The sequence below is a fragment of the Varanus komodoensis genome, unplaced genomic scaffold (genome assembly GCF_004798865.1).
Source record: "Varanus komodoensis strain SLA01 unplaced genomic scaffold, ASM479886v1 scaffold3, whole genome shotgun sequence".
NCBI classification, from domain to species: domain Eukaryota; kingdom Metazoa; phylum Chordata; class Lepidosauria; order Squamata; family Varanidae; genus Varanus; species Varanus komodoensis.
In genome coordinates this window covers 66,659-73,645 of record NW_025335761.1, presented here as the reverse complement: position 1 = coordinate 73,645, position 6,987 = coordinate 66,659, and positions in this window count along the sequence as shown.

Sequence of the window (6,987 nt, the reverse complement as noted above, 5' to 3'; positions counted from 1 at the left end):
AAGATGACATATAAAAATATGTTTGCATCCCCCAGACCTGTTTAATAGACTTCCTTCAGAGTAAACACATTTAGAATTACAGGCTGAAATTTCTAAACACAAGACCTCCAGTCATGGCTGAAAATACGTTTTCTCGGGTTAGACCAGTACTACCCTCTCGTGTTTCGAAGTGGCAACTGCATCCAGATTAAACTAAAGAGAGAGGTCAGAGCGGTGGCGTGCAGTGCATAGTTTCTAAACAGAACAGTGCTAAAGTACGTGCTTGCCTAGAACCATGACGGTCCTGCTCAATGCGGTGAGACAGACTGGGGGTGCTTCCAGACAAGGCTTTTATCACCAGCATCCTGCCTCATTCATGGAAGTTTTCAGGGGGTCCAGAATATCATTTTTTTGTATGATTTCCCACCAGCACTTCCATCTTTTTCTCACTGCAGAAATTCCATTAGAGTGCCTAGCAACTATGACAATTTCTTGCTTTCATTTTTATTGTATAGTAGGTACAAGGATCCCAGTTTGAATCTGAACAGTTTGGAAAGCAGTTTCAGGCCTTGATGAGAACTTCAGGTCACCTTAGGGCCTGTTCTCATAATTTAGGGGTGAAGAAACTGTGCCCCCCCCATATGTTATGGGGCTTCAGTGCCCATCATTGTTGATCATGCTGGCTGGATCTGATGGGAGTTGGAATCCAATAACTCTGGAAGACCACAAGTTTCTCAGCCCCACCATAATGGAATAATAGATTATAAATTTAAATCTCTGTGCATCTGGACACCAGGATTAATTTGTCCAGAATGTGACAATGTGATGGTATATCATGTTGGCATTTTCTTCTGTTGCAGCAACCATCTCTTCCCAGTACTAGGTAGAACCTCTCGTTCAAGTTGCAGGGCAGTATCCAGCACTGCTGGTCTGCTCCCCCATCCCCCATTTCTGTTGTACTAGCAGCACCCACTGCTTGTGCAACAGGAATTGGAACATCTGAGTATAATCCTAGAAATGAGCAAAAGGCTAATTTTTATAATGGGACAAGTCAGTGGAGCTCCTCAGGAAAGATCTGCCGAACTGTCCTGCTATGTCTTGGGACTAACCATTTGCTCATTTCTGATAACTGCAAGATTGGCTAGTCTCCTGTTGCATTAGCAATAGTTCGTGCTACTGAGTGAGCAGCATCAGATACTGCCCCTTCATTCTTAAAGGAGAATGGCCCAAGTCTAGAATCATTGCAGAATTAAAAGGTCTCTGAGCTGTGAAGCGCTAATACAGGATCTATTGCATTCTGTTCCAGGTATAACATCTCTAGCTATATCCCTCTGATTGACAACTGAATTCATGTCTTCTAGAATATACATCCTACTGTATCCAGTAGGACTTAATCCCAGGATGTTTCAGAGGAAAGCTTTTCACTGGACTTAGTACATGGGTTTTATATTTTGGTTACTTTTTGCATTCATGACTCTAGACCAAGCTCTCCTATCTGGTGTGCTCCAGAGGTGATGAACTGTAACACCTATTATTCACAGTCAGTATGATGGGAGTGCTAGACCAACACATCTGAAAGGTACCAGTTTGGGAAGGCTGATTTAAGCCTTTGGTCCATCTTGATCAATATTGTCTACACTCGTCGTAGCTCTCAAATGTGTCATAGACTTTCTGGGAACCCCTTTCTATGCAAAGTACATGATCTTCTAATGAGCTTTGGTGCTTCATCCAGCACTGGCAATGCCTTCATTCCAACCTGATTATATTATTATTAGTAGTAATACTACACTGTATATCAGCTTTCAGGTATTTGATGTCTTCCAGATATGGAGGACATCCTCCACCATGCTGGCTGGGAATGTAGTTGGAGTTGTGCGACTCCATGTGTCTGGAAATGATGGAAGTTGCAGCTAATGCATAGTGCACCAGGTTGGGGAAGCCAAAAGATAATTGGAAAGGGATTAGCTTAGTCTCAGTGGAGATGCTGGGAGCCTTGGTCCAACACATCTTGAGTGCACCAGGTGGGAGAAGGTTCTTCTATGTTCTAGAACAGTGCAGAAGTGCTCACTTATATTACTGTCTTACTGTGCATTGGGGTTTTGTAATGACATTACTTGATGTCTGGGTTTGCAGTTTACTCACTATGTATTTTACACTCAGACATTTTGAACCAATTTTCAGAAATTGATGTATCATGTTGCAGACTTTATATTTAATAATAAGGGACTCTTTTGGCACTTCACATGCTATTAAGATCATTATGGTTATTTGCATTCTACCAGAAAGACTTACAATCAAAAGCTTGTTGTGCCAGCATTTGAAAAGAGGGTGAGTTTATTTTTCCAAAAATTCTCCTTGCTTATAGTTAAGTTTTAGAATATAATGATTTAGCAGCAGTCTTCAAAGACATCACTTTTTCTGTTGACGAGTAGTGAAATGTAACATTAAAGGGCACAGCCACCTTTGGTATTTGAGACTTTGCTCCCCAGCTACAATGCTCCTGGGTATCGTATGGTGAAGAAAGGGAACAGAGGAAATAAACCAGCAGAAATTTAGCATCTTAAAAGAACAAATGTTTATAATCAGTTTGAGTGCTCAGTGGATTTGTGAAATTGTTTGGGATTAACAGGCTATTGAGAGCTAATAAAACAATATTTAGCTTAGTCTGGGGAACAGCAGTGGGAAAAGGTGTGGGCACCTTGTCAAACAGGACCCATTGAGGAAGGATGATGGGTTAAGTGTGGGGGTCGGCGTGGCAGCGTTGGTGCCCATTCTTTAAGGAGAACTTGTCAGTTGTTAGTAAGGCTAATGAAAGAGAGGACGCCAGCATCTGATGGCTGGGGTAGTATTGATGCAAGTTAGCTGACTAATCAGATTGAAAAAGTCCCATGGTATTTATGTCACTTTAATTTGCCTCAAACAATTGAAGACGACAGCACTCTATTAAGGAAAGCTTGATCCAGAACTAAAGCTAAATAAATTAGGGTCTCAGTTTAATCAAATTATCCTTTTACTGGCCTTGGATTAACTGGGAGAGACAGCGTCGGTCTAGGGACCTATGATTGGCTGGCTAATTTTTAAGAAGCCAATATGAAGAATGAGAGATTTTACACACAACTACCACATATAATACTTCAAACAACCCACTTCTTTCCCTTTAAAAACTGGAAATAAAGCATGTGTAAGGAGAATCAGTATTTTTTTTGTCAAGAGACGCTTCAACTCTTTTTTAAAAGTATAATTTACCTGAATTAATTCAATTTAGCTGAATTAAAGAAGCTTAAAATGCAGCTTCTCCCACTTTTGTAAGGAGCTGTTGCTTTTCATTACATTTGGCATGAGGCAATAGCTATTCATGAATCTAAAAAGTATCCAGACAGCAATAATCTCATGATTGTGCTATAAATTTGTTGACGCTTTCCCCCTTTTACAGCTTTTTTCCCACTTTTGAAAACAAATTATAATCAGCCACTTAATATCAAACCTAAAAGTTGTCTAATTTCTTACAGTACTTTTTACTGTACTGTGTGAGGTGAAGGCTGCTGCTGTGCTCCTCTGTCCATGGAAAACACTTTGATGGCCAATTTGGGCCACCTGGAGTAACCCTTGGAGTGCGTTTGCTGGCAGGGCCTGTCTCTTCCTCTCTTCTCCCACAAGAGCCGACCTGCAGCCTCAGCATCTCAGCCAGTGAGGTTCTTTCTACGCTGCCTGCATGGTGAGGGTGCTCTGAATTTAGAGTCCCATCTGGGCTGGAAAGGGTTTCTGAGGTCAGAGCTGGGACTTGTAATTTCCTACAGGGATTCAGACTCTGTCTAGTAGTCATAGGGTGGCCCAGTGCTTAGTTCATACTATGCCTGTGAAATGGAAGGGAAAATGCAATCCTAGGCATGTCTGGTCAGAAGGTTAATGAGCCTTAGCACTCAAGAAGTCTGCAACCCAAGGCAACATTCATAGAGTTTTCTATTGCCAAGACCTCTCGGATATCATTATGTCACTCTTCAATGTCTTATTAAATTGGGAGGGAAGTGAGAAAAAGCAATGCCTCAACTTTCCTTAAACACCACAACTGGATTGTATACATCTTTATTTTACACATGCATCTTCAGATAGAGGATAAACTGTTCTCAGAGTGAGGGCTGGAAGGAGGAAGACACTGTGATGAGAGGACAGCTCAACTGGTTCCTCTCTGCTGCTGCATGATGCTCCTATATGCCCCAGTGGACAGGGGCTGAAGAGTGACAGGCTGTAGTAGCAAGTCTTAGAGGACTTTGGAACTCCATAGGGATATAATCATAGAAGAGTTGGAAGGGGCCATGAAGTCCATCAAGTCCAACCTCCTGAGTTGGAGGACACCCACTCAGATGGCTGTCCAATTTCTTTTTGAATGTCTCTGAAGTGGGAGAGCCCACCACCTCTCTAGGCAGCTGGTTCCACTGTCATATTGCTCGGACAGGGAGGAAACTTTTCCTGATATCTACCCTGAATCTGGGTGGTCTCAGCTTGACTTGATTATTCCATGTCCTGCACTTTGGTATCAGCAGGAAAAGATCTTGACCTTCCTGTTTGTGACAGCCTTTGAGGTTCTTGTAGGGGGATATCATGTCCCCTTCAGTTTTCTGTTCCCAAGGCTGAACATGCCCAGTTCTCTCTGTCTCTCCTCATAGGCCAGTGTTTCCAAACCCTGGATCATTTTTGTTGTCCTTGTCTGGACTCTAAGTTACAGAGCCTTGGAGAAAGAATTAAAGAAAGCAGAGAAGGAGGCAGGATACAATAGTGCCCTGATCGGACTACAAGCATTCTCTCAATGAACTGAAACTGCACTGCCAAATAGCCAAAGTAATCTTTAGCACTTTTGCCTTAGGAAGTGGCCAAACCCAAAGTGTAGCATTCTTCAGCAGTAGTATATAAAAGGTAGCTAGTTTTCTTTTTTAGATATATAGGGTGCTATAAGAGATGACTAAGTAAGACATAGGTGGCTCCATTTGAAATCTCTAAGGCTTGCATCTTATCTGTACTTTCCTGGGATTAAGCCTTATAGAATTCAACAGAATCCATATCTATCCAGATAGGGATAGGATACACAGCAGTAGCCTTTTTGTGACTCAGAAAATAATCGGAAGTAAATCCAATTAAACTTGGTGGGGCTAACTTTGATGCAAGCGGCATGAAAAGCACTGCAAACTAAAATTAATTTATTAACAAAAGTTGTTTCATTCTACAACAATACAATTTTAGGTAAAGCCGTAACTTTAAAGCTTCTTTTCCCTCAGGTTTAGCAGATGCACATAAAGTGGTCTTAAATTTGAGTATGGTCTGAAGGCACATAAGGCATCCACCATGCTAAAGCTAAGCAGGTCTAGGGCTGGCTTATGCTTGGAGGGGAGACCACCTGGAAGTCTATGTAGCTCCTCAGTGGGAGAAAGGTAACTATGATAAATATTGTTTGGACTTAAATATTATTGCTCAGAAATTAGAAAATGGAACTAAGGCTTGGAAAAATATTTATTAAAATGCTGACAACCTTCTTACACACAAGGAGCTCTTACAAATTCCTGTCAAATGTCCTTCAGCTGTATGTATTAACATTAAAACTAGTTTGCTGTCAAACATAATTTTAGTTCAGCCTGTTGTATGCATGCTTACTCAAAAGTAAGTCCAACTGAGTTCAGTGAGCTTTACTCTCAAGTAAGTTTAGGCTGCAAGACTGTATGCAGTCCTCCACACATTTACGTCAGAGCAAGCCCCACAGAACTCAATAGGGTTTACTTCTTAGTAAATAAGCATAGGGCTGCACAGTCAATTGTTGTTCCTCTACTGGTCCACAAGGTGGTATCGTTAACTACCCGAGTAATACAGGTTCAGGATGTTTATTTCCAACCAAACATTGTATGATCTCATATTCTGATAGTTGTCTAAAATAAACTTGCCTGGATTTTTTTGAAAACATGTTCTGCTGGGCAACAGAACCAAAAGTGGAGAAGGGAGCAGGTAAATTGTAACCACCAAATTTAAAGATGCAGTGTCATTGGAAAGAATTATTTCAGGAGGAGTTTAAAATCTTACTGATTTTTGGAAAGATTACTACTACATTAGATCTAAACAGGACTGATAAGAGATTGGAATTTTTGATAAATTGGAATATTTTTCATGAAATGTCAAATTTGATGCATTTCAGAAGGTTTGCAATCAATATATATAGAAGTACTGAGTGAATTACAACTTGGGCAGGTCTTTCTCTCAATATCTGAAGTTTGTGTTCAATCCTGGTCTTGTGTGGAGCATGTGATATACCTCTGCATGATTTTTGGCAGTCTCCTGCCCTTTATGACGGTGCACCGAGAGGTGCCGTTTCATATGGGGCTTGCTAGCCCCCTCTGCTTGTGCCTTTTTCTGTAGCTTTATGTTTCTGAGCTAATTGCATAATTGCAGCCAATAATCTATTAAGTCACAGGGTCTTGTCACATAGGTAGGTGATGTCAGAACCTGCAGAAAACAGTTCACATAGGTTTGAACAAAGCAAATCAGCAATGTTTATTAAGAATATGGCACATGACAAAACTGTTTATACACGTGTATAGACTGAACTCCAGGGGACAGCCCTGATCAATAATAGAACAATGCTTTTATAGCTAACATCATTCTAAAGATACTTCCTCATGGGCCCCCAACTTCTTGGTTATTCGTCATACATCTTGGTATGTCTTTCCTGTATTAACACCTTATTGCTAGATTGCCCTTGAAAGGATCAAGCTTGAAACCTCATCCTTAGTCCATTTAAATCCCTGTTGTTACTTCTTACATAGTATTACAATGTCTAATTGTAGTTGTGTTGTATCTACCTCAGTTCTCTGAATCTTCATGTTCCTACCTCATCTATTTTCATGTGTCTGCTTCTTTGCCAAGCATGAGAAACTAGGAGAGAAGCATTTATGATTTTTCTCTCATAATGGCCATTTTGAATATTCAACCTGCAACTGGGGAGTGCCATAGTTTGTCATCACAGCCAAA